General features: G+C 47.2%; 1 long non-coding RNA gene across 1 annotated transcript; it reads right to left on the reverse strand.

Annotated features, from left to right (window-relative positions):
* Window positions 1-945: 945 nt before the first annotated feature.
* On the reverse strand, window positions 946-24,268 carry LOC139010420 (uncharacterized). The gene is made up of 2 exons (XR_011471512.1): window positions 24,178-24,268; window positions 946-2,059 (listed from the first exon to the last, which is right to left on the reverse strand). It is a non-coding gene; the product is annotated as an uncharacterized lncRNA (long non-coding RNA).
* Window positions 24,269-27,889: the final 3,621 nt, after the last annotated feature.

The following is a 27,889-nucleotide window of genomic DNA, read 5'->3' on the forward strand; positions in this document are numbered from 1 at the left end:
TTTCCTTTGTTCCCAGCCTCCACAAACATCACCACTAGGCGTCTACTTCTAGTCAAAAGCCCAGAAATCATCCCTGACCTCTCCCTTCTTCAATCTCTGTATCCAATCCATTACCAAAACCTGTTGATTTTACTTCCAAATATTTCAAATGCATTCATGTCTCTCCATCATTCTCTACATGGAAGCCAAAGGGATCTCTCAAAATGCAAATTTGATCATGTCATCCCTTTGCTTGAAATCCTCCAATGGCTTCCCACCACCATTCACATGACAAAAATCAAAATCCCTAACTCGGGCTATGAGCCCCTTATCTTGCTCCTGCCTGTTTCTCATCTGTTTCCCAACATCCAATTGCTCTCTGTCATGTCGATTCTAGTTTCTCAAATGAGTCATGATCTCTCTTGCCATTGGGCCTTTGCACCTGTTCATCCTACAACCATTTTGCCTGAGGACACTTACTCATCTTTCATATCCCTCCTAGACTGTGCAAGTTGGTCCCCCTTTTATGTTTTCATAGCAATACATATCGTTTTTTCATAGGAAAATAGATGGTCAATTATTACCTATGGGATTTATTTAATGTCTAGTTCCCTCCTTACAGTCAGCACCATGATGGCAAGGATGGAGTCTGTTCTATATGGTCTATCACCTAATACACGAGCTGTTCAGCATTTACAGAGTGAATGTGGGTCCTTGTAGATTGTGGGTGCTTCCCTGGGAGTATGCAAAGGGAAGGTCGATGAACTGCTCTTCCCAGTTTAAAGTGCCCCAAGGTGATAAAACTGGGTTAGAATCTTCTAATCTGTGATCCCACTGGAGTGAAGAAATTATTTTTACCAAAAATGTAGTATTTTTTAAAAAGCATTCATTCACAGTAGCATTTAAACTATAATGTACTTAAGGAGAACTCCAATTTTAAAACCAACAAAGAATATGCAAAAGCTATATGAAGAAAATTATCTGACTTTATTGAAGGATTTAAAAGAAGACAAAAGTAAGTGGAGAGATAACATGTTCATGATAGGAAGACAATCCTGTAAGTATGTCAACTCTTTGCCCAAGTACTCTGTAAATGACATGTCATCCCAGTTAAAGCCAAACGTGGTGGTTTTCCACAGAAACTGACACACACTCATCCTAAAATCCAGATTAAAGAGTGAAAGACCAAGAATAGCCAAGAAAATTCTGAGGAAGAAAAATGGGCATGTGCCAGGGCTGGGAAGATGTTTAACATACCAGACTTCTGATTCTAGCCCAGTTGTTTATTGGAAACTTGGTATATGACAAATCTCTTTTCAAATCAATGGGTAAAGGATGACCTAATCAATACATGGTGTTGGAACTATCAAAATGGAAAAGGAAAGCCAGAACTTCATCCTATACCATGATCAAAAATAAATTTAGGTGGACTAAAGATTCTATGTGAAAAATTTTAGAAGAAAATATAGGCTTATTTTTATGTTCTTAGAATAGGAAGTTCGTTTTCAAAGACTAAAGCACATAAAGCATGAGGGAAAGATGATAAATATGACATTTAAAAACTTTCATACTAGAAAATACAACATAAGAAAGATTGAGAGACAGACAGGGAGAAGATATTTGTACACCTATAATAGTAACATGCTAGTATGTGGAATATTTAAAAACTCCCTACAAATCAGTAAGAAAAGACAAACAAATAGAAAAAAGGGGGGGGGGCTAAGAAGATATAAAGGCAATTCAAAAGATTTGTAAAAGCAAATTAATATATTCAAGGTCACTAAAAACGAGGGAAGGTAAACTGGAATAGTGAGATACCATTTCTCACCCATCACCGGTGCTAAAATTTAAAAATCTGCAAATTAGGTATTTGTCAAAGAAAGAAAAATGGAAATTGTGCGGCACTAGTTGTTTATTCCAGTTACAGGAGGCAGCACGCCTGGAGGGAGCACTTGGGTCTTGGCTGCTCATTCCAAGTTGTCCATGAGGCAGCAGCAGCAGAGGGCGGCCCAGCACGCAGCCAAGGCTGCCTGACACCCGATGTCGTCGTCCTTCTTCCTTTCCTGTTGCATCACGTACACTGGGGGCAGGGTGGGGGCAGGGTGGAGGCAGGGGAGGGACAGGGAAGGGCAGGGGGGAGAGAGACCCAGTCAGGGGGCAATATGAGCAGCAGCATCCTGTGCTGATAGCACTTAGCACACAATCTGTGGAGACATGTTGGCTGTCTCCCTCCCTCTCCACATTGCTGCTCCACCAGGGGGGAGCCACGCCTACCTGGTTCACTGGTCCAGTCCCATGCCAGTGTCTGGCACGCCATTTCTTCAATGTGTAAATAAAGGTGCCATCTGCTCAGCAACTGTTAGACCACTGTTTCCTGCCACCTCCCCTTCTCTGAAACCCAGACCAGCACCTTTCTGGATACCTGACCAGTGATCCAGTTTGCAGTGAGCCCTGGCCTGCAGCCTGATGTGGCAGGCACTGGCCAAAAGCTTTATACATTATCTCATTTAATCCTCACAACAGGCTGTGTTACTATCACCATTTATAACTCTCAACACTGCAAGAGTGTGAACTAGTAGAAGCCCTTTGAAAGAAAATTGGGTTTGGGGGTACACACAACACTGACCCAGAACTGTACCTAGAACTTTTCTACAAAAATAATTCCGGTGTTTAAAAATAGGTGTATGCTGCAATTGCTACTGTATCAAAATAACCCCAAACTATCAAGAACTTCAATTTCTGTCACCTGGAGACTGATAGGTAAGTCAGTGCATAGCACATCGAGAATACTAAGCAGCCATGAAGAAGAACTAGGTGGTTCTTCCATGTTGCTAATAAATTACGCAAGGGATAAAAGCAAGGTATAGAGCAGTGCTTTGTTTTATTTGTAGAATGAAAGGATATATATACACACAAACACACGTATACACAAGTTTCTGAAAGAATACGAAACTTAGAGGTCGGTGTGGGAAGGGATAGAGGCTTTTACTTTGCATTCTACATTTTTCTCAAGTCCAGGCTTGTCTGATTCCACAGCCACACTCAGCTGCTCCTCTCCTGTCACTGGGGGTCCTGTGGGCAGGAGGAGGGCTGGCCTGGTTCTAGCATGCTTTGACCTCTTCTAGCCTCTGCCACAAGTTCCAGCTCCAGGGGCTTTGTGGACAGCTGGCATTGCCTGACCTGGGCTCCCTGGTGGCACTGGCCTCATTCCTGGCCTGCCTTCCCATATCACTGTTGCCTAGACACCGCCCTGGGCCCAACTCCACCTAACCTGTGCTCCCAGTTATTCTTGCTCCTCTCATGGCCTGATCTGGCCCCTGTGACCCCCAGTCCCACCTATCAGATGTGCTTTCAATGCAATTCTGACACCTCCCTCAGGCCTTGCTGACTTTCAACCCTGGCCAAACGCTAGGAAGCAGCAGGTATATCAAATGGCACTCCCTCCAGCTCAGAGACCAGAACGGCCTGCATTGTGCAATTCCTAAGGCTGAGCCCCGTGAGGCAGAAACCCCCTCTCCCCCATGCCAGGTCCCAAACACCACTGCTAGGGTCCCTTCTACACGTCCCCCCTTCCAGCAGCACCGCTGGAGGCATTTCAGAACTTATCAAACCAACCCCAGCCTCTTCACTCCCCTTTGGGTTTGGGTTTAGGTTTGAACAGGGGCCCACCTAAGCCGGGTCCTGGAGAAAGGGCACCAAGGGAGCAGGGACCGCCAGTCTCTGCCTCTGCAAACCCGAGGAGTCAATGGTCTTCTAGGTCCCTCACCAGCCCCCAGCTCTCCTGTCTCTGCTCATCCGTGAGGGCGAACACCATGCGCTGGTCCTCTCCGTTCCTCAGCCGGGTCCCTCTGGCAGTGAGGCCCCACACTGCTGCTATCCACCTCTGCCAGCCTGTCACCTCGGCGGTACCTATGTCAGGAAGTTCAGTGCCTACTCATCTGACCCTGAAAGCAGTGCCACCCCTGGGCCTTCTCTTGACACTGGCAATACATACTCAATGGGCTCACTGTCTCCTTTGTCCTGGAAATATCCCCTCCACATCTCTACTCTGCCTCAGGGGCCCTCCACACCACCATGGATTGCTGGGACATGGGGCCAAAGCCTCCTCAGCCCAAGCACCTGCCTACTGCTCCCAGAGTCGGCCTTCATCATTCTTTTCATCATCGGACTGAAGTCTGTAAAGTCCTGCACACTCTGTGGTCCCAATGCATAGAGGAGGCAACTGCATGAGGGGCTATAGGTGTGGCCAGAATCAACTAGGAGGTGGTATTCTCGTGTCGGTGTTTGTTTGTTTGTTTGTTTTTAATATATTTTATTGATTTTTTACAGAGAGGAAGGGAGAGAGAGATAGAGAGTTAGAAACATCGATCAGCTGCCTCCTGCACATCTCCCACTGGGGATGTGCCCACAACCCAGGTACATGCCCTTGACCAGAATCGAACCTGGGACCTTTCAGTCTGCAGGCCGATGCTCTATCTACTGAGCCAAACTGGTTTCGGCTGTTTGTTTGTTTTTAATGCAAGTACACACATTTTAATTTATTATTTTTTAAAATATATTTTTATTGATTTCAGAGAGGAAGGGAGAGGGGAGAGAGAGATAGAAACATCAATGATGAGAGAGAATCACTGACTGGCTGCCTCCTACATTCTCCCTACTGGGGATTGAGCCCGCAACCTTGGCATGTGCCCTTGACCAGAATCGAACCTGGGACCCTTCAGTCCGCAGGCTGACACTCTATCCACTGAGCCAAACCAGCTAGGGCTTAATTTATTCTTAACAATATATATGTATTTAATTTTTAATATTTTTAGAGAGAGAGAGAGGGAGGGAGAGAAACATTGATGTGAGAGTGAAACATTGCTCGGCTGCCTTCTGCATGCCCTCTACCAGGGATTGAGCCCGCAACCTGGGCATGTGCCCTGACCAGGAATTGAACTGGCAACCTTTTGGTGCACAGGACGACACCCAAACAACTGAGCCACGCTGGCCAGGGCAACAATGTATTTATATTTTAAAAACAGGATATCAACCAAAGGACTTGTATGCATCCATATAACCATAACTAATGGACATAAGACACTGGGGGGTAAGGGAGGGCAGGGGCTTGTCAAGGGTGGGGGGGAAAAAAGGACACTTATGTAATACCCTTTGTAATACTTTTAGCGAAAAAAAAACAAAAAACAGGATATGTGTAAACATGACTAAACAGGGTTCACGCTTGCAGACCTGGCCACACTGCTAAGCCCACTCCCACTGTTCTCAACGTAACTTCCCATCATGTCACTCCTTCACTCAAAAACGTCTGGGTTCCTCCTTCCTACCCACTTTCTCTTTGGCCTTCTAGACTGTGCAGTCAGAGCCCATGGATCTGTAGCCAGCTATGATCAGCAACCCCACTACCTGGCCCTACCTAACGTCCTCAGGTCTCTCATAGCCAAATTCCCTCGTTTTGCAAGACCTGGATCAACCTACAAGGAAGGCTGCTTCTCAGCCCAGTGCAGCTCAGCCCTGACTCAGCTCCTTTTAGGAGGCTTTTTAGTGCTCTCTGGGAAGCTCCTTTCATGAGTCAGGGAATCCAATTCTAGGCACATGCACAGTGTGAAGGCTAGTACTTGCCTAATAATCCAAAGAAAAGCGTGAATTCTTTGCACTGAAATTCTGGGCTTCAAGCACTAAGGCCTGTAGTTGGTGGTTGCAGAATTCTGGTGTCTGGAAAGTTGGTGAGGACAGTTTTGTTTTGTTTTTTTTAAAATATATTTTATTGATTTTTTACAGAGAAGAAGGGAGAGAGTTAGAGAGTTAGAAACATCGATGAGAGAGAAACATCGATCAGCTGCCTCCTGCACACACCCTACTGGGAATGTGCCCGCAACCAAGGTACATGCCCTTGACCGGAATCGAATCTGGGACCCTTGAGTCCGCAGGCCGACGCTCTATCCACTGAGCCAAACCGGTTTCGGCCGGTGAGGACAGTTTTGCTGTGAGGAGGCAGGAGCCAACTTAGGGCTGTATTCACAGAGCGGACACAGAGCTGCCCTGAACCCCAAGCAGTGCTGAGGGCTGCAGTGGGCAAGGTGTGCATCGCACATCCCTCTGGGGGTCAGAGACTACCCCGCCCTGCAACTTAAAAAATGACAAGCTGCAGCGGGCACCAGCTGTGCTCTCAGAAAGGCTCTGTCCCACTTCTCCAGACCCCCAACCCCTTACCAAAGCTGGCCCAGGGACATTTCTTCCCAGAAGCCTGAGGTTCAGCAAGGGGTGGGTGGGTGGGTGGGTGGATGTGTGTGTGTGTGTGTGTGTGTGTGTGTGTGTGTGTGTGTGTGTGGACAGTTTTGTTTTGTTTGTGTGTGTGTGTAGAGAAGCAGGGAAGGAACCTCCCTACCTGATACTGTCACTCCAATCAATCCAGGTCACAGTTCCCAGGCACTATTCCAATTTAGTGGGAGAAACCACAATTAGGATTTCAGAACAGAGATTTGAATCAGACATCAAATTGGATTGAATAGACTCATCTACTCATTTGCCATGTAACCTTGGCAGGTGACAGCCTCTCTGCCTCAGTTTCCTCTGCTGTAAAATAGGGGCAGGATTAGTAATATACACCCCGCAGGGCTGTTGGGAAAATTAAGAGACTGGCATGTAAAACACTTAGCAGTGCCTGGCACATGGTAAATCGGTCAATAAATGTTCACTGATGTTATTACTGTTATTCAAATGACAATGTTTTTCAAATGACAATGACCCTTTAGGCAGACCCCTCCCTGACTGAGTAAAGAGCAGGCCTCTCGTAGCAGATCCAGACAGGCAGACAGAAAGAAGGCTCACCCGGACTCTGGGGAGAAGCCTCGGAAATAAACGAGGCGAGAAGGCAGAGCCATAGGCTGTTCTGGGAGCAAAGGCCTGCGAGACCAGCGGGGCCTTCACTGTCGGGAAGAGAGAACAGGGCCAGCGCACCTCCAGGAGACCCATGCTGGCGGGGAACTGCCAGGAATGCAAGGTCCTGCCCTTGCCCCTGCTCGTGCATGCACACAGATAGTCCCTTCACCTTGCCTTTGGCCTCAACCAACCACATGGCATCAGAACCCAGGTTCAGGTTGGGGAAACATGGTCACATCTTTGAGAAGTATGACTCTGGGAATTCAGACAGGGCTCAGGACAGAGCAGCACCCAGGGCAGGAGGCAGGGAGCCGATACACGGAGCCTGGGACAGAAGAGGGAACTAGCTAGCATGGGAACAAACAGGACAGCAACACAGGGGCTGTGACCAAGTGCCACAGACAGACCGGCATCCTGACTACCAGGCCCATGCTAGTGATAACCTGCCCCATCACTGAAGGCCCAGGTACTCCAGGCTCAGTGGCCACTCACCCCAGCAGGAAACCACACAGTGGGCCTCACAGGCACCTGCCTAAAACATCTGCGATTTCTTAGCTTCTCTGTACAGACACTGACACCCATGAGCAGAGACACCAGCCTGCCTCCAGGATCTGGCTGTGCACCCCTTGATCGACCTCTTCCTTCTCGCCCAGCCAGAGGAATGGCTCCTGCCCCAGGGCAGGACAGTGCCCCCTCTCCCTGTTGGATCCAGGAACAGCTGCCGGATTCATTCGTGGGACCCTCCCACGGTCCAGGCCAGAAACCTCGCTGAGGTTGGGTTACTGTGTGAAAGGCTTTTCTCCACCTGACACAGACTTTTCTGCTCCTCTGAGAAGAATCTGATCTGCTGTCTGGCAAACTCCTCCCTTCATCCTCCAGCATCTACAACAAACCCTCAAAAGGCAACCACCCGGGGACTAAAACTGCGGCCACAGCTAAGCGTGTACTCGTGCCTTCTCCACTCATCCCAGCGCAGACTCATCAGCACCCCTTCCTTCCTGCTGGTTCAGGCGCCATCCAGTTCAGCTTGGCCCCAACTCGGGCCTCCCCTTCACCTCCGAGCTTCAGTGTCGTGACCTGTGAAAAGCAGGGTTGACTGTGGTGTCTGCAGTGAAGCTCCAAAGCAATTAAAATGGGTTGGCAACAGATATCACTTGACTCCTATCCTCTCCCCTCCGGGCCCCTGCAGCCCTGTGCCCAAGCAGTAGGAGAAGGCAACAGTCAGCCTGAGAAGAGAGAAGAGGCTCCCAGCATCTCCTCGGGGCCTTCTGGACGGAGGCCAGCCCATCAAGACCTTTCTGACTCTGAGCTGCTGCTACCGCACTATCATTACGATCATTTGAAACAGCCTCAGGAACAGCAAGCAGTCCTTAAGAGGAAGGCGGCACCGAGACAGGGGGCCAGGGGAAGTCTTCAGATGAAAGGGCAGCTACAGAACAGGACACATTACGGAGCGCCAGGTCAGCGCTGGGGGTAAGGGCAGGAGACTTTCCTTTTGTATGCCAGCAAGGTTTTCATTCCTGTCACTGAAACAGAACAAGAAAATAGGATTGTCTCAGAAATGGCTGGTTTATCTCTAGGGTTTCCAACTGCCTTAACTAGACTAGGAGTTCCCAAGTGCAGGGTACAAGGCTTCTCCGTGAGCTGCCCCGCAGGGCCTGGGGCACACAGAGGGCAGCACGAGGTGGACGGGAACTAGGAGCACGCAGTGGCAGTCAACACGCAGCCCCCAAAGCCTTCCAGCCAGGACAGGTAGCCACAGTGGCAGGGACTCACAAGGCCGTGTGCCCACGGGCTAGGTCCTCACTGTACCAGGGGCTCAGAGTCTGTCGGGGCACTGGCGACTGTCCTTGGCTACGCAGAAGAGGTTGGAGTTGGCTCATTTGTGGGTTTGGAGAATTTCCAATAAGAAATTAACACAGAAAATAACCATGTGCCCACGAAGGTAAGACTTTCACAACCAGCCATCTCCACTTCCTAACTGGTCTGGCAAATACAGAGGGGCACTGGCCTAAGGAGGTCTTTTCCAGAGGTAGAGAGACCCATGCCAGGACAGCTGAATCCATCGAAAGCCCATTACCCCAGGTGTGTACACCTTACCACTTCCCTACGACTAGTTCTAAGCTGATGCAAGGAAAACCAGACCTTAAGGCAACTCCGAATGCCAAGGAATTTCAGAAAAAAGATTACATATAATTCTAATTATGCTAAAAATGTTGTGTAAGAACTGGATGAAATAAAACAGGTGACAAGAACCAGCAGACACAGAGGACACTATCATGCCTGCACAAAGCTGCACGAGTGTAAGACGAGTGGCCTAAGCCTCGGCTGTCAGTGGGCTCAGGGTTTCAGGTCCCAGGACAGACCCTGGTCTGGGGACAAGGCCAAAGAACAGCCCGACCGGGTCAGGAGGGGCAGAGTCAGTGAGAGCCTTCAACCCCTAGAGCAGCCAGCTGACTAAGGTGCACTGTCTAGGGCCATGCCCACCTCTGAGTGACAAGGGTGCCCTATAATCACAACTAAGTATTGTCAATGGCACGTAATTTGTAAAACGGAATCGTAACATTGTGAAAGCAGGTCAAATATCAAAATGAAATATGATGTTACAAGTGACCAGTGTGGTTATGTTGGAGTCTAAAATTAGCTGGTGAGTAAAGCTGACTTTCGGTCTGCAAGTCCAGCCCTCGGTGGAGAAGGTGATTCATCAGAAACTGACCTTCAAAGACACCTTGCTCTTGTGTTTTAAAACTCTTACCCAAAGAACTGAAAGCAGGGACTCAAGCAGGTATTTGTTCAGAGCCATGCTCACAGCAGCATATTCACAAGAGCCAAGAGGTGGAAACAACCCAGTGTCCATTGATGGATGACAGGATAAACAAAATGTGGTCTATACATACAATGGAATACTATTCAGCCTTAAAAAGGAAGTAACTCTGACCCAAGCTACAACACGGGTGAACCTTCGAGACATTATGCTAAGTGAAATAAGATAGATACAGAAGGACACATATTGTATGATTCCACTTACAGAAGGTACCAAGAACAGTCAAATTCATAGATGGAAAGGATGGTTGCCAGGGCTTTGGGGGGGGGGGGGCGCTACTGTTTAATTGTTATGGAGCTTTAATTTGGGAAGATTAAAGTGATAGTTGCATAACAATGTGAAGGTACTTAATGCCACTAAACTGTATACTTAAAAACTGATAAAAAAAAATATGCCCTAGTTAGTTTGGCTCAGTGGATAGAGAGAGCATCAGCCCTCGGACTGGAGGGTCCCGGGTTCCATTCTGGTTAAGGGCACATATCTCAGTTTCCCAGCCCTGGTCGGGGCACATGCTGGAGGCAACCAATCGATGTGTCTCTCACACATCAATGCCTCTCTCTATCTTTCCCCCCTCCCTTCCACTCACTAAAAATCAATGGGAAAATACCCTCAGGTGGGGATTAAACAGGTTAAAATGATCACTTTTATTCAATATTTTACCTCCTACATGATTTCCTCTGCTTATTCCTGAGGATTCCAGGTACCTCGACACCCTAAGGAGGAAAGACACCAGAGCCGAGCCTCAAAGCAGGCAAAACTATGCCAGTGGCTCAGGGACGTTCTGTTCCGAAGCAGTTTCAGATCTCTTCCGTTTGGAGCCTGAATCAACCCTGCAGTCCCCTGGGGCCAGCCTGGACTTCAGCCAGGTCCAGGCACATCCTCGTCATCCAAAAGTCCACTCTGCCTGCCTGTGTGCCCACCGCCTCCCGCCGCAGCCTCTTGCAGACGGCTCCTGCTCCATCTCACAAGCCGGATGTGCTGAAGGAGAAACAGGCTGCTGTTGCTGACACTAAGCTCAGTCTCTCCCTGCTCACATGATCACTTCTCATTTTCCTAACACAGCCAACCCTGCAGGGGATTCCCGGAATAAAAGGCATCTTTCCCAACTCAGGCAGCTCACAGACCATTTAGAAAAAGAGCCAGAGACCTATTGAGGAAGCTCACATTGGGTGGGACCAATGATAAACACAACTGGATTAAAAATCAGGGCAGATCCTTACAGAGAGCTAAGAAGAGTGTCAATTTTGTTACTGCTCTGTCCTCCTTTCTCTTCCCTTATGCTAATATAAGAAAATTTAAAGAAACGATGGCTAGTGAGTGGCTCACCCAGAAATGGAAATCATTTGATATTGGCCCTGGCTGTCACAGCCCCTGCTTCTCACTGATAGAGTCATCATGGCCTGGCTCCCCTTGCCCCAAGGAGGGGCGGTGGAGACGGTAATTACTGCACGAGCTGTTATTTCATATCCTGCTGAGCAGCAGGAAAGATGCTTGGAATCACAGAAACAGTAATGAGAGAAAAGGCAAGAGTAGAACAGAAATAGACTCAGAAACCACAAGTTCCCAGTGTCAGTGAATGGCTCCTGAATATAAGACGACTGCCATGATTTTGGAACTAAATAGAAATGAGAAAAACTATTATTTTCCTGGTTTTCAGGCACTGGATTACAGGGGGGAAATGGAGAGGTTACTTTGAGGGGAGCTGGCCCTTTGGAACTTGTCCAAATGGGCAGAGATCACCAAGGCAAGGCGGTAGCTGTTAGGTTCTACCAATTAGTGTCCAGGCACAGACGGGCACAGGCTGCTCTGTTATCGGCAGTATTAGTCTGAGTCACACAGAGTGCCGGCCTCAGAAGTCTCGTTCAAACAGTACCCACTGAGTGTGTGATAAGGCAAATATTGCCATATCATTTTTACTGAACACAAAGTGTGTTGTTATCTTAGGTATACAGACCACAACTGGCTTCAGCACGTACCAGATTCCTGCGTTACTGATTAACAGTTCTAGCAGATATATTTATGCAAAGCACCCCAGGTTGTTTTCTTCCTCCGCTGTCAGGCTTAATTTTGTGATAGTAAAAATAGTTGTGTTTTCACCTAAATGCACCTCAGTTTTGGAGGCCTGATGCAGGTGAGTTCTAAGGTCAGGGATGGGACAGGGGTGACCACTCTCAACAAACATGGAGAGGAGGTGACTCGAGGCAGATCTCCCTTTGTAAGGACTGTCCCCTCCCGTGCTCTCTACTCCAGCAGCGCACTGCCCACCATTTCAGAGCAACAAAGGTCATCCTTATAGACTTGGAAGGAATGGGGTGGGGGGGGGGGGGGGTGGCTCTGCCAAGTTACCTACAACGATGCCTGCTCCTCAGTAACACTGCCACAAGCCAACAGCTGCCCAAAGCCAATGACAAAGGGTCCTGAAAGCCACCACCTCGCCCACTGAGAGTGCCATTTGGCAAATGAGAAGCTAGAGCCTTCCCCAGTGGAGAAAGAGAGAGAGGGGTGCCTGGCCTGTAGGACTCTGACTAGAACTCTGCTGGTCTGGGAGACAGGGCCAGAGTTTAGGGCAGCAACTCCCTTCCATGGTCAACAATACCAGTTCTAGTCAGCCTGTCACTAAAGCTCGATGAACTTTAGTGGTTCAGTGGCTCAGTGGTTGAATGTTGACCTATGAACCAGGGAGTCATGGTTCTATTCCCGGTCAGGGCACATGCCCAGGTTGTGGGCTCCATCCCCAGTGGGGGGTGGGCAGGAGGCAGCCGATCAATGATTCTCTCTCATCATTGACATTTCTAACTCTCTCTACCTCTCCCTCCGTCTCTGAAATCATTAAAATTTTTAAAAAAGAAAATGAAAAAAGTCTCCAACATCATGACTGACCAACCATCTTTCCATTGAAATAGAAGAAACAGGCTAATCCTTGTGATGAAAACCCTATGGTGGGAAACTGAGTGGGGTTGGCCGTGGAGGCGGAGCGACTGTTCGGGAGCCTCCGGTGTGTCAGAAATAACAGAAGGCATCGCACTGCTCCCCACCCACTGAGCTGGGTGTGGCTGCCCAAGTGATGGGTTTATTTATAGCACCACCGGTTTGGAGAACAGGGACTCTCAGCAAACTGGAAGCCGGGCAGACACCAGGTAGGGCACACTCTTGCAGCCCCGCTGTCATCGTTAGTCAAGTCCCCGGATAGCAGCACAAGCAGACCCCAATATCTTGGGCCTCGCATGTCCATGTCTCTTAGGAACACTATAGATGGGGAGAGGTGGCTCTGGCGTTGGATACCCTGGGATCCTCTCTCAATGCCACCTTGAGGTATGAACACCTCTCACAGCTTCGGTGTCCTAATGGGGAAATAATAGTACCTGAAGCCTCACTGGGTTCTTCAGGGGCTTAATGAGCTAATAGGCCAGTGATGAGTGGACAGCAGGTACTCAGTATACACTAGCTGCTGTTATTACTCCCAAGACAGAGACCTAACGGACAGAAGGCAGGACTCCCTCAGTGCTGAGATACCCGGGAGCAACATGGGTATTATGTAAAGGTGGTAGGAGATCTATAGACTATTTTTCTCTTTACACAATGAATTGAGTCTTTTAAAAGACTGAACAAGAGACATGGAAATGGGGTAAAAGAGGCGTCTATTTCCCCTAAGTACTGCCTGAGCCCAACTCCATGTGGATGCCAGGTTGCTGGGCGATAACCTAGGAAGGCAGGGGGCACTGCCTCCTAATGATGTCACAAGCACACAGCCATCCTAACTACCTACTACCAATAGCAGGCTGGAGGGGACCACCAAGAATCCTTCTACTGCTGGGGTCCATCCCCAGCTTCCGGCATTCTACCAACCCCCTTCCTCACCACCCTTCTCCCCTGCTGGAACAGGGAATGATCCTGTTCAGAATTCTTTTTGGCCTCTAAGATGAACCCTTAGCTCCTGATTCTACCTGGATAAAAATGCTGAGGACTCCCGTGTCACTTTCCACTCTAAGCCCCTAGTCTTGCACAGGGCACACTCAGCAGACCTGCCATACAGGAGATGTGGAAGGAAGGAATTAACCAATGAGTGAGTGAATGCGTGAACAACGGAATGAACAATCTCTCCTGCACCTTTTACCTCAGTTGGAAAAGCTGTTTCCGGCCTGTCTTGTAAAAAGGCTGTAGACATGGGCTTAGCTGACTATTTTCTTAAGCGACGGCAAAGCATTACTGATCAAAAATATGAAGACCCTGTCAGCCTTAAGCTCTTAAGGAAGGGAGTCACTCCTACTTCTGCCAGTTGAAACCCTTCAAGAGCTCTCGGCTCATTCTGAACCTTCCTGAAATGGCTGAGGGCAGTCCCTGGTATCTGAACCATCACTTTATCCAGAAGGGATCAGTCTGACTAGAGGAGTCTTAGGGAACATCAAGCGAGCGAAGGGAGCTCAGGGTCCCGAGCCTGCCTGGGTCAGAGAGAGGGGGCCCCGCAGCCACAAAAGACACCTTCTCCAGAGGGGCCCCTTGAGAGCCTTCAGGAGGTCATGGTTACCCACAGCTGCCCAAGGGTACATGGACAGGGCTTATTTGGGGGGTTGGGGGGGCGCAGAGGGAAGGAAGGGAGGATATTGATCCTTTATAAACTACCCATTATACACACACTCCCAAAGCAGAAATCTATTTTTATCCCACTAAGAACAACTCAAATAACAATCTTGAACCGTCTCCCTAAAATCCTCCAGCTGACAAGGTCTCCTAGGTTACCAAATGAACTCATTTCAAGGGCAAATGCAAAAGCTCAGAAGTAGCCAAGACGCTACTAAAAAAAGTCTAGTTGAGATTTTCCCCCCTTAAGGAAAATGCATCAGAATCTTTCCTAGGCTGTTCCCAACTTAGGATCTTTAAGCAGGTGTGTCCCTGGGAAAAGGGCCTGATGCCTGGGACCCCAAGGAAAAAGTTCTTCACATCACCACACACACCCCAGGTACACTCCCTAGAAGAAGGTGTGTGCACGTGTGTGTGTGTGTGTGTGTGGGGGGGGGGGGGGGTTCTACTCCCTTCTCCAGATTCAGAAACTCTAGTCTAAAAGGCTGAGGATGGGTAAAGGCATCACTAGGGAGTGTGCCACTTTTGCCAATCAGGATCCCAGCCTGAACCTGTAAGACACCTGTGACTGAATGAGGAAAAAACCACTGAGCCCAGCAGTGGGAAAAGGAGGGGGGCAGTAATGGCCTCTCAAAGCCAAAACGGTTGCAGCCCCCGTAGCAGCAAGCTTCCTGGCTGCGAGCTGATAACGCTTTCCGGTAAGTCCACAGGAAAGTCAATACTTCCTGGAGGAGGGAGCCACTCCCTCAAGGAGCCAAGGCAAGTCTGGAACAGCAGAAAACGGAGGCAGACCACAAATACTGCCACGATCCACTCACTGGTCTGTCCCTGAGCGTCTCCCAGCCCCGCCTGCCTGTGAGTTCAGCTGAGCGGGCAGGAGCCAGGTCCTCTCCATCAGGTGTGCTGGGCTTGGGTTACACTTGCTATACCTGATATGGTCCATTTAAGCAAAATGCAATTCCCTTAACCTCTTAGTGGTTTGGATTTTGCAACTGAAAAAGGAGACAATAACAGCACTGACCTCTTGGGATTGTTATAACGTTTATAGGATTAACTCCTCAAAAAGCAGCTAGCTTCGTGCCAGGCACAAAACAAACAATAAATTATAGCTATTATTGTTGCTGTTTTTCCATAAACTAGATAAAGGGCTAAATTGTAGAGCTTTCCAAATTGTACTGAGATTTTTATTTTATTTTCCTTTTTATTGACTTTATTGGGGTGACACTAGTTAACAAAATTATAGGGGTTTTAGGTGCACAATTCCACAACCATCATCTGTACACTGTACTGTGTGCTCACCACACCAAGTCTGTACTAAGATTTTTTAAAACAAGAATAATTTAGAGTGGGGGAAAGAAAACCCCGCATGATCAGCAGTGTTGAAACGGACACTTCAATGAACAGTGATCACTGCTCCTCAGCAAGGACTTGCATATTCTATAGGGCTGAGATGCTGCTGAGGAGACCCGGACTTGATGAATTTAAAATAAAGAAGAAAACAAAAAATGCCCAACAATACTCTCATGTAGCATGATATTAGCTGTAAATATACCCCATGGGTAGAGATTAACACACTAGTTGAACTTCCAAAAGGGGCTGCATCATAAAAAAACTAAAAGTACACCACAGATTTATACCGAAATGTTGACAACTATCTCTGGATAGCAAAATTATGGGTATTATTTACATTCTATAGGAGATATTTCTGTAATTTTAAAAGTTCTTTTATAAATGAGGTCCCCTGCCTGGCTGGCATGGCTCAGTGGTTGAGCATTGACCTATGAACCAAGAGTTCATGGTTTGATTCCGGTCAGGGCACATGCCCGGATTGTGGGGTCGATTCCCAGTACAGGGCGTGCAGGAGGTAGCTGATCAATGATTCTCTCTCATCGCTGATGTTTCTATGTCTCTCCCCCTCTCCTTTTCTCTCTGAAATCAATAAAAATGTTTTTTAAAAAATAAATATGAGGCCCCCTTTCTGTCCAAGAACTGTGGTGTAACCCCGAAGTCGCAGCCTGGGGTAGAGCCGAGTCTCCAAAGTCAGGTTTGGAGAAGCCACTCTCTGGCCCCTGATTGAGCTGGGCTTGGTCACCACATCTGTGTTATGCCTAAGGCTCAGCCCTCATTGGTGACTCAGACACCAATCCTGTCATGATGTCCCACATTTCAGCACATCTCAACTCTGGGAGCCACAATATAAGCAGAATGAAGATTTCCGCCCCGTGGCTAACCACCCTGACCACTGGGCAGCAGGAGCCAGGTGCCTATGGGCGTCATGCCACACCGCCTGGGCTCAGATCCTGGAGCCGGCCAGCTAATGCCTCATTATTATTATTTGGAAGAATAAATCCTAGGAAAGATCCCTGCCACCCTAAATGACCCCACACTCACAGGGTGGGCCCCACACTACAGCCTGGGCTCCAATCCTAGAGAATGACCTACTCTAGCCCACCCCCGCCTTCTAGTTCCCTGAGATGCCTTTTACCCGAAGCAGGCTTCTTTATCTTGCCCACCAAACCAATTTCCTCATTGTTTATATCAACCTAAACTTTTAAAAGCTTATGTGAGAAGTGAAGGGAATGTGTATGTTATGTTCTGAAACTGAGTAAAAGTAGTATTAGAGCAGAAAACCCAGGCTGCACCTGGATGCAAGGGGGCAAAGAAGAACAATGAAGCAAACCAGCCTGTGAGCAGGGCAAGACTTCAAACACTTCCGCTCCCCCAGGCCAGCCAGGTCTGGCCAACCCAGCCTGGCCCAGTCAGCAGGCGCCCGGCACATCCCCCGGCCAGCTGAGCAAACTGGACCTGCAAAGAATAGTTGCCTTTCATACTCCATTACCCCTGAGTGCTGGGCAGGCCAAGGCTTTTGAAAAGCAAAAGAGAATGTTTTGCATGAAGTATTGGACTGAAACAGACTGTGTCTCTGTCTGAGAAGAAAAACCTCAGGCCATCTTTAGGAGCCGGCAGTCCCCCAGTGTCCTCATGACCCTCAGGTCCAGGAGACCTAGTGGCGTCACCAGGGGGACTTTAAGGAAGCGCTGGGCCTACCTGAGCAGACCTGGCAAGTTAAAGCCTGAATTCACACGTACGTGGACTGAGAGTCAAAGTTGGTGCTAAGAGCCCAGTACACTTACTCAAGACCAACCGCATCTGCTTTTGTGAGAAGGAAGAGCTGCAACTGAGTGTCCCCAGAGGGAACTCCTCTTACGCATAGAGCCCGCCTTCTTTCTTGCTGTGACCTATGCTTGTTACTGCTAATTTTGAAGTATTTTTAAGAATATTCCCTAATGGAAAACAAAAGAGCACAAAAGTTAGGAATAAAACTTGAAATCAGGCAGACCTGGGTTAAATTCATGGCTCAGCGAGTTACTACTTGACTTTAGGTAAATTAATTCATTTCTCTGAATCTCAGTCTCCTCATCTCTAACATGGAAAACCACCAGGACTGCTGTATGGATTACATAAGATGGTGTACACAGAGCACCTGAATGAGATCTATGTAGAAATGGTAACATATTTAGTGCCTGGCACTAAATTACAGAGAGCACTTAACTGGCAATTACTGAATGAGTGAGTGGTGTTTCCAAGGGAAAAAGGAAGATGAAGTTGTAATATTTGTACTGATCCATGGGAGGCCACATGACACATGGAAGCATGTCAGGCTCTGGGTCAGACACCCGGGGGAACATGAGCAAGGCATTGTAGCTTCTCGAGACTCCAGTTCCACATGTGTAAACGCTGGGATAATACCACTTAACCTGGGCTTGCTCCGCCACTGCCCAGCTCTGACCTTGGGTAAACTCTCGTCTTTAATGAGACCCACGTCATAGGGCCTCATGCTAAGTAAATGATGAAGGATGTAAGTATTCAGCACAGGCCTGACACACAGCAAAACCTCAGTTAGCAGCAGCTCCTTAGGGCCACTTGCAGGATTCTGACAGAGGAGAGGAGGACGGAAAGGAACCCAAGGCCTGAAGGAGAATGCCTCACCAGATACCTGTGCAGGTAGAGGGTGCAGGGAGTGGGGCACAATCATTCAACAACTCCCTGGAATTGAGTAATGGAATAACATACCAAAGTCCCTGCTTTCAAGGAGCTTAAATTCCAGTGGGAGGAAAAAGGCAGCCAAGGAACACGTGAAGCATGGGAAGTAGGGAAAAGAGGGGGGAAGCACAGGGCCAGAGAGAGCCAAGTTGGGGTAGAGGGAGTAGGGAGGCGAATGAAAGGCCTCCCTGACTAGGTAATAGCTGAGCAAGAACCAAGACAGGGCAAAAAGCTGCATAGATTTCTGAGGCAAGCGAAAGGCAGAGGGAAAGGGACAGGCAAAAACAAAGGCCCAGCAGGGGGAGTGGCCTGATGAGTGAACAGGTGGCCTGTGAAGATGGAGCAGAGCCTGCAGGTGTAACCACAGAAATAGCTTCAAATGGTCCTGTCCTGTTTAACAAGACACTGAGTTGTTTTTCAGACACAAGAGACCAAAACTGCAGGTCATGCAGCTGAAGCATGTGCAGAGAAGAGAACTTTGGCCTCCAGCTGCACCTGGAATCAGTCTCACCACCTGTCCCCATCCCCCCCCCCCCCCCCCCCCAAGCTCTCTCCCCAACACACATACATACACCGAAGGACCTGGATATAACCGGAACCTGAACATGGTACCCTTTCAGAAGTGAAGGGTCCGCTGTCCAGGAAGATCCAGTGCTGACTCCTCCTACCATAAATGGCCAAGTTCCAAGGTCCTCCAATTAAAACTTGCCTCACCAGGCCTTTGGCACACTTGGTCCCCCTAACTCCTTAAAATCCCTTAACCTAGTCCAGGGAATAAGAGGGATTTGAGGCACTATTAAGTCTCCCAGATTCTCAGTTGGTCAATAAACTTTTCCTTACTCCAAACTCTGACATTTTGAGTTTTGGCTTTTCGAAGGATCAGGCACACAAACTTGGGTTCTGTAAGATGGGGAGGTGAAAGGGGGGCAGCCTACTCATAGAGGACTGTGCTAGTCACTGCAAAAATCCTGGCTTTTAATTGGGTCTCGGTAGAAGACAGCAGGGGCAAGAGGAGGGAGGCCAGTTATGTGGCTATGACAGTAGATGGGATGACTTTGGGGCTGCCCACAGCTGCCTCAGGCCAGTGGGAATTCTCAGTGTACATCAGGAATGACCCTCAGTCCCTGTCTTCCCCACCTTCCCCATGAGAACTTCCTGTTTTCACCACCCCCATCCACCCACAAGCAAAAATTCAGAAAGATGCTGTGAGTTGCAAAAGGGTACTAACTTCCTCAATGCCCGTCAAAGTGCCATACACTGTACATATTACTTTATTCTTCACCACATTCCTGCAATCCCAGTTTCACAGATAAGGAAACAGAAGTCCAGGGAACCGGAGAAACTAAACCTAGATTCCTAAGCCAATGCGGCTTTTGGTGGCACCATGCAGCGTCCTTGCTGGGACATTCTGTCATCTGATACCTGGCAAAGAAAGACAGTACTGAGCTGGACTCTATGCTAGAAAGGCTTCCCAGGGCAATGAAAATGCCTGATCAGAGTTTCTGATGAAGAAAGGCATAAAAGGCTCAAACACGCCAGGCTGTAATTCCATACCTCAAGCCAATGAGCCAGAGATGCCAGACCGTTCAATTCCTTCCTCTTCTAACCTCACGCTGACTGATGAGAGCAATGCCAGACACCAAGAAAGTGTGCAGGAGAAACATGCCCCTCCCAGCCCCCCCTCCCCCACCCATCTGGGACTGTGGACTAAAGGAGAAGCCGCTCCTAACTTCTTACTGGTTGGCCAGTGACCCAGCAGGGCACTCCTGGAACAGGCACTCTGCTTTTGCTTCTTCAAATTACAAAGAACCATAACAGGGTCACTTTCAGTTCCCTATCTACAGGCTTAGAAACCCAGGCGAAGGCCAATTGGGCTTTTGGTCTCCATGGGGGCATCCCAAGGACTCAGCTGGAGTAGAATTTATTTTATTTTAAAAAATATATTTTTATTGATTTCAGAGAGGAAGGGAGAGGGAGAGATAGAAACATCAATGATGAGAGAATCACTGATCAGCTGCCTTGTACACATCCCCTACTAGGGATCGAGCCCACAACCTGGGCATGTGCCCTGACTGGGAATCGAACAGTGACCTCCTGGTTCATAGGTTGATGCTCAACCACTGAGCCACACCAGCTAGGCAGAATTTGTTTTATTTTAAATCATTATGTTGCCAGATATCACAGTCTGAACCCAGAAGAGCATGTATAAAACCCAATATCTGGATTCAAAAGAGCTAGCTAGTAAGGGAAGGGTCCCAAGGGAAAGGGACCCGATACCTAACATGAAGTCACAACCACCTTTCAAAATAGTGATATTGCCATTCATTCAATACATATTCATTGAGCATAAACATTGTGTCAGCACTGTTCCAGGTGCTCTGGAAGGAGGTGAAGTAGAGAAATAACTGCCTTCGTGAAGCTTACAAGGGGAAGCAGGCACACCCAAAACAGGGAGGTTCAGTAACCTGCCAGATCCTAGGGTTACCGGGGTTTGAATCCAGCTTGCTCACACTCCACTTACCTCTGTTTACTAGGAATCTGGTGCCCTGGGTTTTGGTGGGGGGTTGAGGGAGATAGGAGAGGGAATTGCTGAAAAGGAGCTATTTTCCTTTGGTGGGTGTTTGACAATCACTATGGGATCTGTGCTGGATTATAGCAGCAAGGCATCAGGAGGAAATACGTACTTAGCTTGGAATCAGGACTTATATCCAAGCCAAAACTCACTAAGCCTCTCTGGGCTTCACTTTGAATATCTCTAAAAAAAAAAAAAGGAGGTTAGCCTAGCAGGAATAGTAAATGGATTCCTCTTACCTAACAATTCAAGCCTATTCAGAGCGGCTGAAGCCATATGTGGGCTGAGCAGAAAGAGCCACAATTGATTAGTGATGTCTGCTAGGAGCGTAGAATGGTGATTAACCTGGGTGATCATCTGAGGCCTCTCCCACTTCTGATGACTTAACGTATCTGAGTGGGAGTCATTTCAATTTTGATGACAGAATTAAAAAACCTCTTCTTTCATGACTTTCTAACCAATTCACAGAATGTCCCTTAACAACACAGACTGCCAATTTTCTGACATGACACTGGAGATACTGTTGTGTTTAATTTTTAACTTTAAACGGTCTGTTACTATGGCATTTTTACAAGAAACTAGAAGAAGTTTTGTTCTTTAGATGCTCCACTGAACAGGAGTTCATCCTCACCACTGGGACTTGTGGTAGTGTTCCCAAAGGTCTCCCAATCCATATGCCATCTGCAGTGTGGCCTTGCCACTCGCCATCAAGGAGTGATCTATTCCCCTTCCCTAGAACACATGCTAGGTAGACCTGTGGCTGCTTTGACCAATAAAATTGTTTCAAAATTAGAAGTTAGTTAATTAAAAAAAATATTTTTTAAAGAAAGGCCTGGTAGCTTCCACTTTTGCACACTATCATGGAAGGAGCCCACTATGCTGTAAGGAGGCCTAAGCCAGACACACTGAAGGGCCATGTGGAGGGAGGGGGAAAGAGAGAGAACAGAGAAAAAAATCCCAAAGGAAAGAACATTAAATAGCTTTCAAATACATTTATGAAATAACTAGAGGCCCGATGCACGAAATTTGTGCAAGAGTAGGCCTTCGCAGCCCTGGCTGCCTCAGCCCTCACAGCCCCGGCGGCCTCGAGGCCCTGCCCCCTTCCCACTGGTGGTTCCGGAAGGTCGTGCCGCTGTCCGGTCTAATTAGCATATTAGCTCTTTATTATATTGGATGAGATAAACAGAGCCTTTTCACCCTAAGAAGAATTAAGATATTATTTTCTCAAAAAGGCTGATATAACACCAATGGTAAAGAAAGAAGATGAAGTCTGTATGTTTTGCAAGCCCAGGAAGCACTTACTCTAGATAAGCTCTATGAAGTTCCACATCTATCGAATGCTAGTTACAGTCAGTATAAACAATACAGGTCTAGAAATGGCCTACACACTATAGACCATGAGGGCTATGCATGGAAGACAACACCAGGCAGGCACTGGGCTGAATCTGCTGGATAACTCAAATACTAGGCTGACTTTTCTTTTCATTGACATATAACATCTAAGGTAGTGCACAAATAGTAAATGTACAGCCTGAAGAATGTTTATACCTGGAATAAGGTAAAGAAGATTCCTAATACTCCAGAAGGTTTCCTTGTGCCCTTCCCAATCAATAACCACCCCCACCTGCACCCCCTACTCCACAGCCAGGAGTAAACACAATTCTGATCTTCATCACTATTGATTATTTTGGCTTGTTCTTGAATTGCACGTAACTAGAATCATACATTATGTGGTATTTTCAGTCTGCCTTCTTTCATTCATCACAGGGTTACCCTGTCTTGAAGCAGAAAACCGGAAACTGAGATTTATTTTCAGGAAATCCCCCTCTGATGTCACAGACCTAAATGCCTACTCTGATTTTACTGGCTATACTTCCTGCACTCTTCTGAGCACGAGCTATTTAAAATTTATAGCAAAACAGAATCTTGGATTGTAAAAGCTTTCCTTCACAATAAACCAAATCTTTTAAAGGTATGAACATCTATTCAATTTTAGCACAGCCTCTGATCTGACACTATGGAAGTATTATCTTTCCCATATTGAGTGTAAAATTCCTCAAACATATTTTTCTTCCACGGAATCCACCCATTCTAAAGAATCCTCAAATCCTGAAATAAAATAAACTATTGATTCTGTTACTACTTTTGATTAATAAGGGGTTAAGCTTTAGGAAAATCTCAGAGGCAGCCTAAGGCCCTAAATTCAGATGAATGTGGGTCAGAAAAGACAGGAGAGAGACAAGAGTACAGCAAGAAGTTACAGGTACAAGATTCTTAAGCTGAACTATCTGAATTAGATTCTGGGATCTGCCACTTCTAGCTGGGTGACCTCGGGCAAATCGTTACTCCACTCTGTGCCTCACTTACTTCACTATAAAATGGAAATAACCTCATAGGATTGTTGCAAGGATTAAATGTTAATGTATATATAAAGCTCTTACTGAATGGCACATAATAAGCACTCAGTAAAAATTAAGCTGAAAGAGCTGTGAGAGAGCGACTATTCCACAAAGGTTCTGAGCCAGTCGTAGCAGTCACCAGGACATTTAGTACAGTGCTTCTCAAGATATTTCCTTTTTAACCCTTCAGAGACTGATACTTTTGTAAAATGCAAGCTCACATGCTTGAATGTCAGGGAAATACCAAATTGCTCTAAATGTTTCTAAATGTTTACTCTCACTTTCTGTGCTTATCTCATCATAGCCCAGTAGCTGCTCAGGGACTGGCGCTGGTGTGCAGAGTAAATGTTGAGGAGCACTGTTCCAGCACACAAGGACTCACAAGCCAGCTGAGAACTCAGCCAGCAGGCTAAACAGAATTATGAAAACATGTTAGTAAAGAAAACCAACCCCGAAAGTAGGGGCAAGAGGATGACTTGAGGGTCAACAAGCTGAGAGAAAATAATCCCAACAGGCTAAACCTGAAAAACAAAACTGACGGCCAGAGCAAAAAGCCAACTGGTTCTTTCCCCCACAGGTGCTCCAGGAGGTGCGCCCACAACACATGTCGGCCTGGAAGTCATCAGCCCCACAGGGAGCAAGAGAAATGAAGAAAGTAGGCAGAACTGACTCAGGTTTCCTGAGAAAGAAGTCCTCTCAGGAATGAGAAGCCACCCTAAGCATCACCAAGCTTTGAGAATGTCAACCACGGCACACAAAGGCCAGAGTTTCTTCTCTGCCAAAGAAAACTGGCAAACCCTTCCTTTGGTGACGTGGGACTGCGCACGCCCCCCCCCCCCCCCGCCACACACACACACACACACACACACACATATCCACCTACACACACACCCGTCACATACCTGTGGTTTTAGGAGGCTCCTGCGGTCCGCCTTGCCAGCCATACTGTGGGTATCCCTGGTAGGGGTACCCCTGAGGAGGGGGGTAAGGTCCTCCCATAGGTCCTGGAGGGTAGGCTTCAGGCCCCATTGGTTGTTGTGGATAAGGTGGGTATGGGGCCGTGGGACCAGGGCCCGAATACGGTGGAGGGTTCCCTGGGTTCATTAGGGAACTGCAGAATATACCTAAAAGACAAAGAATAAAAATTATTTGCATTTAATCAGTGGAAATCATTAGGAAACGAATTTCAACCCAAGAGATCTTTTACAAAAGGCCGTAAAGGTATTTCAAACCTCTTGCAAATCTGCAGCTCTGCCCATTGTGTTTCCTTCTCACCATCACAATTGGCAAATATCTTCTGTATCTGTTCATCTGCCTTTGTCTGACTTCCCCACTAGACTATAGGCTGGGACAGCAGAGATCAGGTCTCTTCTGAATCATCACCATGACCCTAGAGCTTAGCATTGTGCCTGGCACAAGGCATGCCCCTCAATAAATGTGTTGAGTGAAGAACAGGATATTATTTTGTGTTTCAATTGCCTGAAATGTCCATAAACGTGACTGGACAGCTCTGAGAAGAAAGCACAAGGTCTAACAGCACTAATTATAAGTCAGATCAGCAGACGCTGACCCAGTACTAGCAGTCCTCCAATAAACAGGGTTGGGCCACACGGGGTTTTCTAACAAGCAGCACTGCCAGCAGCGACCAACCAAAGTGTGTAACTGCTGCCACTGCCCCGGGCACTGGGTGATCTGATTGCTCCCCCGGACCCATACCTCTAAGCAGCTGAGCAGCGTGCTCAGTCATCACGGGACACGGGCAGAGCTGTCTACCGAGGATGCTGAGCATCTCCCCTGACCATCCAGGCTCCTGGGACCTTGGAGCGGCTCACCAGGAACCCTCACTGGTGTTTATAGGTTCCTGTTCTCAGTGGCTTGCTTCTGTGAGGGAGGCCATTGCTTCCCAGCCTCCAAGCCTGTTAACCATTCTCCTGACTGGGCTTCTAGTCTGCAGGGCCAGCATCTCATTTCCATCATGCCTGTGACCTCCACAGTGCCCGACACAATGACTTCCAGAGGAAAAGCATTACTGGGGAATGCAAAGTCCACACCGTGAACAGGGAGATGCCTGCCATCTTGCTGCCTGGTGCTATTACCCATCTCTAGTATTGCTATTAAACTTTTTACCTATTTGAGTTTCTTCTATCCCTAATTAAATAGTAAGTTAATAGAGGGAACAGTCTCATACCCAAAACTTATTATTTTGAATATTACTAAATACTCAGTAAATACTTAATTTAGTAAATACTTAGTATTTACTAAATTTTACTTAATTCTTTTTCATAACATGCAAATATGTGACTCCATATGACTCTACATTAAGAACAGAATAGCCATTAAGGATCCTCAGAAAAATCTGAATTAAAATTAACAGACTTTGTTGGCTGCCCACACGACAACCATATCCTCCCTTAGTAACAGCAGTCAGATTTCCAGTTTAGGCATCATCCATTCTTCCTGCAGTTCATGTACTTAGGGAAGCTCATCCTGTACCAGCTCCAGGGAGAGCCCAACTTAACCTAAGTCAGTCCAGGTCACCCTTCCTTTTGCATCAAGATTGACTCAAAGGAATCCAGGGTTAAGCCCATCACAAATGGCATCCTTGGCCACTGGGATTGGTCCTGAAGTGGTTTGGTCAGCTAAAAGCGTGGGGGCTCTCTAACACACTCCCAACCTTCCCTTCCCCTTAGCACAGGCACACAGAAAGTCTAGCAACGACATGTCCTACAAAGTTGCTGACAGCCAATGTTCAGACCTCAGGGAGCCAGTCTCAAAATGAAGTAGGCACTTGAGAAAGGCAGAGTAGAAAGAAGGATCCTCAGATGACTTTACTTATTTATTTTATTTTATTATTTTACTAGAGGCCCAATGCATGAAATTCGTGCAAGAGTAGGCCTTCCTTCCCCCGGCTGCCAGCACCAGCTTCCCTCTGGCACCTGGGACCCGGGCTTCCCTTGCAGCCCTGGCTTCAACCCAATTAGATCTGTGCTGGTCTAATTAGCATATTATGCTTTTATTATTATAGATCTTATTTTTTAAATTGCCATTTTTTTAAATTAAAAAAATTGATTTCAGAGAAGAAAGGAGAGGGAGAGAGAGATAGAAACATCAATGATGAGAGAGGATCATTGATCAGCTGCCTCCTGCACCCCCCCACACTGGGGATCGAGCTGGCAACCTGGGCATGTGCCCTTGACCGGAATCAAACCCCAGACCCTTCAGTCTGCAAGCCAACGCTCTATTTACTGAGCCAAACTGGCTAGAGCCAGATGATTTATAACAGGCTCATAAATCACACTAAAGCCCAGCCTAACCTAAACTGCCTCTATAGGATTTACAATCCTAGGAGCCAATAGTAAGGTAAGCTAAGGAACCCTTCTGAGTAACATTCAACCACGCACATGCATCATGCAGTGCTGACTGTGTCTGACACTGTGCTACACAGTGGGGTATAGGGATGAATACAGCTCATACTCTTCTCTTGAGTAACTGGCTAAAAAAACAAACAATAAGGATAGTGATTTTTAGAAAAAGTAGTAAACAGAATGTTGGGTAGGAGTAGGGGCCTGAACCCAGTAGGAGGAGGAAGTGGGGAGAGTGTCACTTGAGGGAGGTGATTATAAATTGAAACTTTTAAATACAGAATCAGAATGGCTTGAGGGCATCTATTTTGACCGCAATTGCAGTCTGTTCCCTATTTTGGAGATCTCTTATTTTCCCAGGGGTTTGACAGGAATTCAGAAAAGAACTAGAATTCTTTCCCTTCTCTGCTCTCTGGTCTATGCCAACGTGGCCTCACCCTCTGACCTGGGAATGGCCTTCCTCCTGACCCTAATGCAAAGGCTCACTGGGACTAACACTGCAATCATCCCATGACTTGGGGCATATGTAATTGCTGACCATGTCTGTATTTCCTCTCTCCTTCTGAGAAGGCTTTGGTGAAAACCTGTGGAAAATCTAGAGAGCCCTGGTCAACACAGAAATCTGTTTTATTAACCCTTTATGGTCATTCCATTACTTAATTTTTTAAGTCACAGAAGTAGAACACAGCTGCCATGGCTTACTCTTTCCTATAATTTAGTGTGTGTATTGGGGAGAGGGGTCTTTCAGACTGACCTTATTCCACCAAAACTGTAGTTTAACTTGATTAGTCCAATAAGACCTTACAATACTAATTAGCCTCAGAACTTCAGACCTCAATATTTCATGACTTTTCTTGATCCATCTATTTGCATCTATTCCTCATTATCCTATGTAGTTCTCTCCCTGGGACTCTCAAAGCTCTCCCAAATGTATGTGTTCTCCTTCCTTTTCCTCAATCATGTTTCCCTCTTGTCTTTGGTGTATACCTTTCTCCCTCTGCCTGAGGAATCATAGTGTCTAGGAGGGAAAACCCACTGTACTGTTCTGAGGCACTAGGTGCTTTAACGAGCACAAGCCATAGAGATGCTCTAGCTGCCATGCCCCCCTGCAAGCCCCCCTCCCTGCAAACGCTGCCCCTGTGTTCCTAAGACACAGTCACCTTAGAGGAATAAAAATCTGGATCTATTTTCAGTTTCCTCTAAACAAGAAAAAAAAACAAAACAGTAAGAGAAAGAGAACAGCAAAAGTCAC

The sequence above is a fragment of the Myotis yumanensis genome, unplaced genomic scaffold, assembly GCF_028538775.1.
Source record: "Myotis yumanensis isolate MYYU_CA2020_CCGP unplaced genomic scaffold, mMyoYum1.0.hap1 SCAF_5, whole genome shotgun sequence".
Lineage (NCBI taxonomy): Eukaryota > Metazoa > Chordata > Mammalia > Chiroptera > Vespertilionidae > Myotis > Myotis yumanensis.